The sequence below is a fragment of the Monodon monoceros genome, unplaced genomic scaffold (assembly GCF_005190385.1).
Source record: "Monodon monoceros isolate NGI ecotype Baffin Bay Population unplaced genomic scaffold, NGI_Narwhal_1 Super_Scaffold_18, whole genome shotgun sequence".
Classification (NCBI taxonomy): domain Eukaryota; kingdom Metazoa; phylum Chordata; class Mammalia; order Artiodactyla; family Monodontidae; genus Monodon; species Monodon monoceros.
In genome coordinates, this window is record NW_021703774.1 from 151,353,089 (window position 1) to 151,365,265 (window position 12,177).

Below are 12,177 nucleotides of genomic sequence, written 5' to 3' on the forward strand. Positions count from 1 at the left end.
TCACATGACTGAATGCAAAGTTAAGGGCAGGGAACTATACTCTGCTCCTCTCAGTGGGAATCACCAAAAAGTCACATGGCAAAGGATGGGAATCCAGGGAGGGTCAATATTTTGTGTTGCCGTCATATGCACGCATATATGTTTGCACATGCTTATGCACATGTGGGCAGGGTGTTTGTGCATGAGCATGAAGGCGTACAGCTCTAAGTGTGCACAGGTACCATTTCACATGTATGCAAATGTGTGTGTAGCTGTGTACATGCATGGAATGTCAAGCTGACCATGTACCTGCGTTTCTTTGTGTGTGTCTGCATAAGAGCATCCCTCAGACACACGCATACAGCACTCAGCCTGTCTATACCAGGAGAAAGAATGGACCGATCCTATAAAGTAAGTCAAACTCTCACCGAGATACCTGTGGGACCTTCCAGCGAGTTGCCTGCCATCTGCATGTGCTGAGGTAGATCTTGCCCTGTTAGTGGCCCTGGGAAAATTCACTGGTCAGTTTTCTTGTAGTCTATTATTACCCAGATGTCTGTGTGTTCCAAACAATTGTTTTTAAATTGCTTCATTAGTCTGCCTTGGCAGACCAAATCCTGCTACACTTGGCTGGCTCAGATTCTCTGGAACAGGGCTGGTGGGAGCTGGGCAGGTAGCTTGCTTGCTAATGTACCTCCTAGAAGGGGGTGCAACAGGGGGTGCCCCCAGAGGAGATGTGGAGGAGGTGCCCCACCCCCCTAACAGAAGTGGCAGCTTTGGAAGGCATGAACTCTGGAGGAAGAGAGAGCTGGTTTCAAGTCCAGAATCCGCCTTTTACAGACTGCATGACCTTGTGTAAGCTCCTTGAGCCTCAGTTTTCCCTTCTGCCCAATGGAGTCATTGTCCCAATATTGTGGGTGAGTGTGAGGATGGAGGGAGGCGCTGCAGTGTCTGGCTTACCTGGCCAGTGCCTGGAACATGGGTGGTCCCTTCCCTCTTTTTCCACAAAGAGCCTCTGACCTCTCTGCAGAGGCCGGGCCACCATCAGGGTTGAGTAATTAGGTAGATGGCACCAGCGGCCCCTCAGGTGAGTCACTGATATTCCAGGTGGCTTTACCCGAGGACCCACATCTAACAGACCCTTCTGTCCCCAAGAACAACCCTGAAGGCAAAGGTCAGGACACAGGACCTAGAGTCGCACTGCCTGGGCTCAGATCCCTGCTCCCCACTCACCAGCGGCATGCCCGTGGGCTAGCTGCCTAGCTTCCCCAAAGCCCGGGGTGTTCCTCTGAAAGCAGGGATAGTAAGAGTTCCCAACTCACAGGGTATGTTTTCTGCATGATCGAAGCTCCTCTCTGTGATCCCGTAACTCCATCTTCCCCTCTGGGATGGAAATCATCCTGGAGGTCTTACCCATGTCCCTGCCCCCCTAGCCAGAGGGTCTTGAAGACAGACTCTCTCTCAGTGACTCAGGGTCAGTGTTGGTGCCCACCATACTGTGCAGGGAGCCACGCGGGGCTGGGCTATACTGTTTCCTCCTCTTCTCAGTTGTCACTCCTCCTGCAGCCAGGGTGCTACAGACGGGCTCCCGCAGCCCTGCTTCTCATCCACCACGGACACGTTTTCTGTTAAGGGCCACATAAGAAATATTTTAAACTCTGTGGGCCAACTATGATCTCTGACACATATTTGTTGTTTGCTTCAACCCTTTAAACATGGAAAAAACATTCTGAGCTTGACAGTCGCTCCAAAACAGGCTGGATGTGGCCCTTGGGGTGTCATTTGCTGACCCCTGGAGAGACAAGTAAACACACTACGTTAAAAATGTATGTTGGACAAATGTTCCGAAGCCTGTGAACGAGAGCACAGCATGGCTCTGGGTCAGGAATTTCAGGTACTTGAAGGCATTTTCCCCTCATGCTAGTCAGAGGTTGTGTTCCCGAGGCTTCCGGACTCGTGTCCTTTTCTTTAGCGTGCTACGATTGCCCCCCCCCCCCCGCCCCCCACCCCCCCCCCCGCCCCCCATCCCCAGCGTTCGTTCGTTCAGCAGCGATTACGTCCAAGGCTAAGGCGAGGTCCAGGTGCCTCCCTGTAACTGGTGTTATTTATTTTTCAAAAAACCTTACGGGGTGGAAATTCTCATGCCCGTTTTAAACAGGGGGTCAGAGGTGACAGGACAACTCTGGTCACTTGGCTCCAAAGCCATCACAACAGAGAGGCCCCTGCAGGAGGATTTGGAGGGGACACGAAGAAAGAGCCGGGTGGGGAGGGAGGAGGAAGGGAAAGCGCGGGCTCTCTTTCAATCCCTGTCCTATATTATAAAACTGACTGAATAGCACTGTGAGTGTTTGGAATGTGTTTTTAAATTTTTTTTGGTAAAAGATGATATGCATTCATTCTTTATACAAATCAGTCACAGAAATGAACTAAGAAGAAAGAAAAATCACCCCAAATTCTACTCCCAGAAACAACCCCTAGTACCATTTTTTTTTTTTTTTTCTTAAAGGTCTGTATTTGAACTTCTGTGAATCCAAACTGCCTCAGCAGTGACTGTTCTGATTTTCACCACTTTTAGGACACGAAAACGCCCATGGGTCTGGTGCCATGGGGGACTTCATAAGAACTAAAATTTAATTTTAATAGAAGGCAAAAGGAAAACTAGTGCTTCCACAATGGCTTGTATCTGGCTCTCATTAAATGCTTCTTTCCTATCTGTTTGTTCAGCACGTATGTTGTGATGGCAAGAAAGATTTTTCCTCTGTTTGTTCGATCTTACAAGAAAATCTCCGTAGATGCTCCACTTGTCACTTATTACAAGAGACAGCCTTTCAGCGCCCTCAGTTAATGCGACTGAAAGTGAAGGATCTACGGCAGTATCTCATTCTTAGAAACATACCGATCGATACCTGTCAAGAGAAAGAAGACTTGGTAGATCTGGTACTATGTCACCGTGGGCTGGGCTCTGAGGACAACCTGGACACGCGCAGTCTGAATTCCTCAAGGTCCCAGACTTCTAGCTTTTTTATACATTCATTTTTTTCAAACTATACAGCCCCATCTGCTACTGTGTCTTCCTTTCAGGGAGAGCTTATGGGTGGAGGCCGGACCTTAGGACCTGGAGTACTGGCACAGGTACGAGGGTGTAATTACCCTAGGGCCTGGCATGTTGTCTGCTTTCGGCCAATATGGCGGGGGCTTTAGGGCTGAAGACTCCTTGCTGAGCCGGGGTTCCACGTGCTGTTGAACTCTGCACTTGCAGGCTCTCCTGACGTGAGGCTCCAAGCTCAGATGCTGCTTAGTTTTTGCAGGAGTTTTTCTTCCACTTGCCCAAACTGGACACTAACAGACATTTCGGCTATGAACTGCTCACAGCCTTCCTTGGTAACTGGCTTGCAGTACCTCAGGTCAATATGACAGATATTCCCACACCGTTTGAAGAAGGACAGGCACTGGTCAGTGACCTTATTGCAGTCTGACAGGTTGATTTCGGTTAAGGAGTCTCGGGTGGTGGTGCCCGCAGCGGTGAGCAGGTTGATGGACTGGGTAGTCACGTGGTTACAGTAACTAAGGTGGAGCTTGGAGAGCAGGGGCATGTGGCAAATGATAAGCCGCAGGGAGGCGTCTGTGATGTCCAGGCCGGCCAGACGCAGCTCCACAATGTTCCGGAGCTTATCCCGATGGTCCATCTGACCTGGCCTGTTATCTGTAGGCGGGGACAGGAGATCCCGCATCTGGGCGTCCTTTAGTCCTTCTACCCACTGGACATCCAGGGTCTGGAGCAGCAGACAACTGGAGCTACAGAGGGCTGAGACTGCGATCCATGAGCAGCCTGACAGCACCAGTTCTCGGAGCCCAGGCAAGCGGTTGAGGAGCCAGCTCAGCTGTTTCTTGGAGTTATTGGTCCAGCTGAGGTCCAGGGAGACAGGCTGTCGCCGATGACGCCGCTCAGCATCAGGGGTGTGATGGACTTGCAGCGGTTCAGGTCGATGCGGGTCCATAACCGCTTATCACAGCACCAGCGGTTCCAGGTCCTGCAGACCCGCATGCAGACACACAGGTCTTGGTGGCTGAGGTAGCTGAAGACGGCCATCCACACCTCCCTGTGCATAACGTGGGCCGCCCCATCATCCAGGGGCAGCGAGTCGGGCGGGGGGCTGATGGGGATCACATGTCACTCCATCTGGATGCACTTGGGCGGGGACACGGAGGGAGGGGGCCGGGAGATGACTCGGGGCGGGCTGCGCAGGCCGGGCCCCAGCTGGTGCCACAGCTCCCGGGGTGGGGGGGGGTGGCCGTGGCGCCCCTTTGCTGAAGCGGTGAGGGCGCTCACAGAGGCCCAGGTGCCGCTTGGGCTCCTCGTTCTCGCTCTCAGGCTCCGACTTGATGGGCTGGTGGTTCTCGTGGGCCAGGCTGCTCTCTGTCTTCTGGATCTCCTGGTTGAGCTCCTTGCTCAGCTCCTTGTTGGAGAGTCGCCGCTTCCGGTGCATCTTCACCTTCCTCTTCTCCTCGGGGCCCTCCGCCCCCTCCGAGCTGGAGCGGGAGTGGTCGCTCTCCCTCGTCTTGGGGGGCGCCTTGGGCAGGTCGTCCTCCGGCTCCTGCTTGAAGCGCCTGAGAGGCTTGTTGGCCAGAGCCATTCGGTCCTCAGCGTTCTTCCAGGACCACCGCTTTTTCCTGAAAAGCTTATCTTCTTTGCCGGGTTTTAGCTGCTGCTGGAAGTAAGTGAGACTGGATCTCCACCAGGGGCTGAGGCTGCTGCCTAGAAGGGGCCTCGGCGAGAGGTGAGAGGAGGAACCGGGGGACGTTTAAAGCGTCAAGGCTCGCTTGCGTCCACTCAGCTCCTGGGGCTTCTCGTATTTCCGCTTCCTCCTCAGGTGCACATCGTCTGACTTTCGGCGCAGGATGCCGTCAGGGGGCACCTTCTTGGGGTGCTCGTCTGGCCTGCGCCGGGGCGCCTCTTCACACTCACTCCTCCGCTTGCTGTCCCGGTTCATCTTCTGCTCCTTGAGCAGGGAGCTGGGCAGGTTTGAGGCGCTCTTAAAGCCGGGGCCACGCTTTTGTTTCCCCGTCTTGCTGGCGTGCTTACACTTTGGACACTCCCAGCAGTTTGGAAACTCATCGTTGACCACGCCCTCTGACTCCTTAATCTTAAGGCATCCAGGGTGGATGATTTCGCTGCAGAGGGAGCACCCCATGAGCGTGAGGTTAAACTTGCCTTCTTCCTCTCCCACTGTGTCCTCTTTCCCTGCCTTGCCACACACTAGACACACGGCGGTGTGGGGCAGCACAGGCGCGATGCACTGCCGCATGATGCAGCTCTGCGGCTTCCGCCCGGGGCCGCCGAACTTCTTCATGTCCTTGCAGAAGTGGCACTCTCCACACTCCGTCCGCAGGCAGGCCTCGCACTTGCGGCATCGCGTCCGGCGCCGGCGAGCTCCCGCCGTGGTCCAGTTGGCGGCCAAGTTCACCGCGGAGGCGGGGCCCAGCTTCCCCTTGGGCCGACCTACGACCTGGTTCTGGTCCGGCTCCGATTCATAGTCGTCGTCCTCGGCGCTTACGGACATGGCCATGGCTCATGGTGGGCCCAGGCTCACGCGCGCTGACATGGCTGGAGTGGCGCCGCCGCCGCCGCCGCCGCCGCCCGCCCGGAGCAGGCTCGGCTCGCCCTGGCTCGGGCTCGGGCTCCCTAGTACCATTTTGGTGAACATTTTCAGACACCTCTGTCTGATTGTAAACACATATATACACGGCTTTAAATGAACAGGAGCAGACTCCACATGCTGTTGTGTAAAGTCCTTTTTTTTCTCCCAACAATATGTTGTGGACATCTTTCCCTGCCAATAAATATAAAGCAACAGCTTTGTGTTAAATGACTGCATGATATTAGATCACATGTACGAATGGGAGTTTTAAATGCAAAAGAGGCATAGGGTCCCCTGGCTCCCAAAGTGGGTGTTAGTGGGACAATGCTCAGATGGCAGCCTGGGGGCCCTGAGCCATGACACCATGGCTGCCATGGCCAGGGGTCTCAGACTCACCCCATCATAGATCAAGTCACACCAGGTGGACTCCTGCAAAATCAGGCTCTGGAGAGCAGCCTCGAGCGGGGCTATTGGAGAGAATCAGTGGCCCCAACTCGCTCCCAGAAAGGCACTGCCATCCTCACAGACCCAGCTCTCCTGGGGTTTCTTTCTGAGGTGCCCCAGTATGGCGTGGCAGTCATCTCCATTTTATGCAGCAGCTACGATATTCCAAACATGCACGACAGAAAAATGAAGCCAGTTATTCCTTGAGAGAGTATGGTGAGTGAGTAAGCACAACTCACTGATTTTGTGATCCTGGGCAAGTTGGTAAAAATTCTTTCAATGCAGTTTCCCCATCTGTAAACTGGGGATAATCGTAGTCCCTAAATCACAGAGCTGTTGAGAGGATTAAATGAGATCATTGAAACCAGCTCTGAATATACCGTCTGGTGTTCAGTCAATGTCAGTTCCCCTCCCACCTCAACATCCCCACCTCCTCCTCTTCATCCTTTCTGGAGAGACCTGCAGCTTGTTTCTGACACCAGCCTAGACAAACAAGGGATGGAGAAGAGCCTCCCCATTGAGGGATGGGCTCTCCAAGGAATGGCTGGGGGTCCTGGGGGTCAGACAGGAGAAGAAGACTTGGGGTGGTGATCTTGGTTTTCCAATCCCTGCAGGGAGCGAATGAACAAGGGAGTGATGAAGGACTCAGGATTAGACCTCCGTCAATGGGGGAAGATGCTGGGACACCCAGGATGGGTCAGTAAGAGCAGAAGTTTCTAATAGGAGAGCTTCAATGTGCTACCTCGTGGGGTAATAAGCGCCCCATCACTGCCCATTGCTGTAGGCACTCGGGCGGAGATAACCCGAGAGAAATCTTTCCAGGTCTGAGCCTATGAGAACAGAGGTCAGCCTGTGGTTGCTCGCCAGCCTGATGGGAGGCAGAGGGTACAGAGGGGCGAAGGTACTGCTTCTCACCTGCTCTTCGGGGGCAGGCTGGCCCCAGCTGCTGCCTCTGCGATTTGCATTCAGCCCTTGTCTGTGACGAGCTCTGCACGCAGCGGGCTGCTCCCAGAGATGTGCTATTTTAAGTGCTTCCCCTCCGCCCCTAAGGGTGCCATGTGTTTATCTTGCTTTCGAGTTAAAAGGGAAAATCAATTTCACTCTTACCTTAGGAAGGTTTGGGGTGGGGGCCGTCAGGTGGCTTCATTTCATTAAAATGAAAGTGTGGGGCGGGGGGGCAGGAAAGGTTGCAGAGTCCCACCCCTGCGGCCAGTTACGAATAAACAGTAGCCTGGATCCACAGCCTGTTCCTTCCCCCTCAGCCCAGATTGTAGGGCCACAGGAGGCCCAGGGTTGACCTGTGATGGGTGACAGGACTGTGGGATAGAGGGGGGGAGAGAGGATCCCAGCTCATCACTGCTGTGTGTGTGTGCACGTGCACATACATGTGCATGTGTGTGTGTGTGTGTGAGAGAGAGAGATGGGGGAGAAAAAGAGGGAGGAATGGGAGAGAGAGGTGTCTTGGGCTTTTGTTTCCCTGAATGCCCATTTAGAGAATAAACTCAACATTTATTGAACACCTATTTGCATTCCAGGGGCTATACTAGGCACAGAAAATCTGGCAGTGAACAATTCACAGTCTCTGCCCTTAAAAAGCTGTTCAGCAGAGAAGAAAGGAGGCCAGTAACTGCTAAGCTCCTAATATGTGACATCCCGACATTCAGAATTATCTCATTTAATCCTCGGGTCGTGATTACCTCTCCATTCAATGTAGGAAAATTGAGTTGCGCGTTCCCTGGGGAGGACGAGAGTCTCTCATTTATGGCTATAGTTCCAGCCTCTGGAATAGTGTCTGGCACGTGGTGCTGATGCTGATAGAATGAGAGAAGATGGGTGGAGTAATTCCTTTGTAGAGGAGCAGAGCAAACGCTGTACATGTCACTTCTTTTATTCTTATACCTGCCTGGGGAGGTGGCTCCTGTCAGCCTCTTTCACAGATGAGGAAACTGAGGCTCAGACAGATGAATTTCCTGGCCCAAGGTCACACAGCTGCAGAGGCTAGATTCTGAGGGCCACTGCTCCAGGCAGCCTAGTTTGTCCCGTAGATGAGGGAGAAATACAGTTCTGGGGTGGATGCTTAGTCAATCCTTTCCCAGCACTCTGAGGATCACATGGGGAACAAGAGTTAGTTAGGATTGCTGCTGGGGGGATACTAGGGGTCTGGGCTGGAGGGGTAATAGCTGTTGAATGTGAATGGTCAGTGCTGCCATTGAATTTGGACCTCCAGGCCCTGAGTCAGGTTTCTACACCTCCTCTCTGCAAGAGGAAATGGGTGTGTGTGTGCACACGCGCACGTGTGTGTGTGTATGGCTTGAGTTAGTCTAAGTATATATGTATGCATGCATGGGCGTGGCATGGCTCTGAGCTCTAGTCACCATTTTCTTGGATGGACATGGCTCTGACTTAGGTTCTGGGTCTTGGCTGGGCTGTTTCAGGCTCAACTGGGCTAGGCTGAGTCTGGCCACCCTCCTTGCCCTCCCTTTTATAGCTGCCCCCTTGGTGGTCTGCATTTCTACCATCAATCTTCTCAGCAGTTACCAGGGAATCCCAGCTCCAGCCCTCAGTCCAAGGAACTGCTCAGACCCTCCTGCTCTGAGGCCTGAGGCAGCCACATCCACCTCTCCTTCTATAGGGCAGGAGGTGTCTGATCTATAAGAGAAGGATCAATCTCTCCTGTCTCTGGAAATGTTCAGTGAGAAGAGCCTTTGGAGTTGAAGGTTTAGAGAAAGGGGAGATGGAAGACTAGAAGTGAAGAATTCCTACAGAGCTGTCAACCTGCAGTGAAATGTGGGTAGTAAATCTGCATTTACAGCCATCCTTCCCCAAGACCACCCACCCCAGGGGCTTCAGAGGAAGCAGACTGAAGGCTGCTGGGATAAAAGCTTGGGTTTGGCCGACCACTTTTTTTCCCTATCTATCCACATATTTAACTAATACTTAATGAAAATCCTTAGGTTCCAAGCTATTTAAATAATCTCCCTACGTTCCATGTGAATCACACCTCCATGCATTGGGTTGATGAAGGGCACAGCCATAAATCAGATGAGGTTCCTGTCTTCAAGCAACTTACAATCCAAAGGGAATCAGACATGGAAACAGTCAACGAGGCAGATGCTCCGATGGAGACATGAGGAAAAAGTGGTGGGAGTGAATACGTGGGGACAATTTGTTCTGATAGAGGACTTCGGGGCAAGGCTTACCGAGGAAGTGGTGTTTGGCTGCCCCTGATAGGATGGGCAGGGATTTAAAAGCTGCCAAAGCTGGTAAGGAGTGAGCCAGCCTGGGGAAACCACCTTGAAAGATGTTCAGTGACCTGATGTGCACGGTGGTCTAGGGGCTGTGAGTGGGCTCGATCGGCGAAGGGTGGGGCTGGAATATGCCCAGAACCACAGTATCCTGAGGCCACTGTGGGTTCAGTACTCTGCTAGAGACTTCACAACTCTCCTTTTATCCTCATGGCTATCTTTCAAGGTCAGCATGATATCCCTAATTTACAGGTAAGGTACCTGAGGCCCAAAGTGGACAAGTGATTTGTCCAAGATCAGACAGTAAGTGGCAGAGCTGGGATTTGAACCTGAGTCTATATGACCCCAGAGGTGGTGCAGCCAGAAATGACAGGCTTAGGCATTTGGGGTTTATGAAGGAGGCAGTGGGGTGGTGGGGCTTGAGGTCTTGAAGATTTTTGAGGAGAAGAATAGAAGAGCCTCAACTATTGCCTTAAGAAGATCATCTTAGGTAGAGAAGCTTCAAGATGGTGGAAGAGTAAGATACAGAGATCACCTTCCTCCCCACAAATACATCAGAAATACACCTACATGTGGAACAAATCCTACAGAACACCTACTAAACGCTGGCAGAAGACCTCAGACCTCCCAAAAGGCTCTTGGTGCTCCAGCCAGGTGTCAGGGCTGTGCCACTGAGGTGGGAGAGCCAAGTTCAGGACACTGGTCCACAAGAGACCTCCCAGCTCCACGTAATATCAAATGGCGAAAATCTCCCAGAGATCTCCATCTCACCACCAAGATCCAGCTCCACTCAACGACCAGCAAGCTACAGTGCTGGACACCCTATGCCAAAGAACTAGCAAGACAGGAACACAACCCCATCCAGAGCACAGAGGCTGCCTAAAATCATAATAAGGCCACAGACACCCCAAAACACACCACCAGATGTGGACCTGCCCACCAGAGAGACAAGATCCAGCCTCATCCACCAGAATACAGTCACTAGTTCCCTCCACCAGGAAGCCTACACAATGCACTGAACCAACCTTAGCCACTGGGGACAGACACCAAAAACAATGGAAACTACGAACCTGCAGCCTGTGAAAATGAGGCCCCAAACACAGTAACTTAAGCAAAATGAGAAGACAGACAGCACATGTGAGAGAAACACAGCAGATGAAGGAGCAAGGCAAAAACCCACCAGACCTAACAAATGAAGAGAAAATAGGCAGTCAACCTGAAAAAGAATTCAGAATAATAATAGTAAAAATGATCCAAAATCTTGGAAATAGAATGGAGAAAATACAAGAAACCTTTACCAAGGACCTAGAAGAAATAAAGAGCAAACAAACAGAGATGAACAACACAGCAAATGAAATAAAAAATTCTCTAGAAGGGATCAATAGCAGAAAAACTGAGGCAGAAGAACGAATAAGTGACCTGGAAGATAAAATAATGGAAATAACTACTGCAGAGCAGAATGAAGAAAAAAGAATGAAAAGAATTGAGGACAGTCTCAGAGACCTCTGGGACAACATTAAATGCACCAACATTCGAATTATAGGGGTTCCAGAAGAAGAAGAGAAAAAGAAAGGGACTGAGAAAATATTTGAAGAGATTATAGTTGAAAACTTCCCTAATATGGGAAAGGAAATAGTTAATCAAGTCCAGGAAGCACAGAGAGTCCCATACAGGATAAATCCAAGGAGAAACATGCCAAGACACATATTAATCAAACTATCAAAAATTAAATACAAAGAAAAAATATTAAAAACAGCAAGGGAAAAACAACAAGTAACACATAAGGGAATCTCATAAGATTAACAGCTGATCTTTCAGCAGAAACTCTGCAAGCCAGAAGGGAGTGGCAGGACATATTTAAAGTGCTGAAGGAGAAAAACCTACAACCAAGATTACTCTACCCAACAAGGATCTCATTCAGATTTGACAGAGAAATTAAAAGCTTCACAGACAAGCAAAAGCTAAGAGAATTCAGCACCACCAAACTAGCTTTACAACAAATGCTAAAGGAACTTCTCTAGGCAGGAAATACAAGAGAAGGAAAAGACCTACAATAATAAACCCAAAACAATTAAGAAAATGGTAATAGAAACATACATATTGATAATTACCTTAAATGTAAATGGATTAAATGCTCCAGCCAAAAGACATAGACTGGCTGAATGGATACAAAAACAAGACCCATATATATGCTGTCTACAAGAGACCCACTTCAGACCTAGGGACACATACAGACTGAAAGTGAGGGGATGGAAAAAGATATTCCATGCAAATGGAAATCAAAAGAAAGCTGGAGTAGCAATTCTCATATCAGACAAAATAGACTTTAAAACAAAGACTATTGTAAGAGACAAAGAAGGACACTACATAATGATCAAGGGATCAATCCAAGAAGAAGATATAACAATTGTACATATTTATGCACCCAACATAGGAGCACCTCAATATATAAGGCAAGTGCTAACAGCCATAAAAGGGGAAATCGACAGTACCACAATCATAGTAGGGGACTTTAACACCCCACTTTCACCAATGGACAGATCATTCAAAATGAAAATAAATAAGGAAACACAAGTTTTAAATGATACATTAAACAAGATGGACTTAATTGATATTTATAGAACATTCCTTCCGGAAACAGCAGAATACACATTCTTCTCAAGTGCTCATGGAACACTCTCCAGAATAGGTCATATCTTGGGTCACAAATCAAGCCTTGCTAAATTTAAGAAAATTGAAATTGTATCAAGTATCTTTTCTGACCACAATGCTATGAGACTAGATATCAATTACAGGAAAAAATCTGTAAGAAATACAAACACATGGAGGCTAAACAACACACTATTTAATAACCAAGAGATCACTGAAGA

General features: G+C 50.1%; 1 pseudogene; it reads right to left on the reverse strand.

Moving 5' to 3' along the window:
• Nucleotides 1-3,263: 3,263 nt before the first annotated feature.
• Nucleotides 3,264-5,546, reverse strand: LOC114898000 (annotated as a pseudogene).
• Between the last annotated feature and the right edge of the window lie 6,631 nt (nucleotides 5,547-12,177).